We start from the raw sequence: 540 nt of genomic DNA on the forward strand, positions 1-540 counted from the left end.
GATTCAAATTGACCTTTAAAAGAGGAATTTCTTTGAATTTATTGGGCCAGTTTTGAGCTTTTACCTATTACATTAAAAAACCAGAAAAGGGATGGAGCAATTATCAAAGTATTCCGGATGAAATTTTTCCTAAAGTGATGTATTTTCTTTCAATCAAAGATTGTCAGCTTGAATATTGAAAAAATGTCCAGCCGATAGATGCACTGCGCTTCAATCAGTATGATTTTTAAAGGAAACCTGTTTAGATGATATTGCTTTTGCTATTTAGCACAAAGGTGACTTAGACAAGTAATGCAAATCATTTAATAATGCAGTGTGACATTGCTCAGAATTTGATGTTAATAGTAAAAGATGCATTTCAAACTAATTATTGGAGAAATTATTAGATATCGATATTTACTGCTGCTGGCTATTAAGGTGCAGAAACTAAATTTTCTACACTAGTTTCCGATTGGAGGAAAATACAGCAATAACCTATGCAGCTGCAGCTACATCAAAAATCGCCATCAAGCTTGGTAAACCACTTTGAAACTAAACATA

The sequence above is a fragment of the Belonocnema kinseyi genome, chromosome 1 (genome assembly GCF_010883055.1).
Source record: "Belonocnema kinseyi isolate 2016_QV_RU_SX_M_011 chromosome 1, B_treatae_v1, whole genome shotgun sequence".
Classification (NCBI taxonomy): domain Eukaryota; kingdom Metazoa; phylum Arthropoda; class Insecta; order Hymenoptera; family Cynipidae; genus Belonocnema; species Belonocnema kinseyi.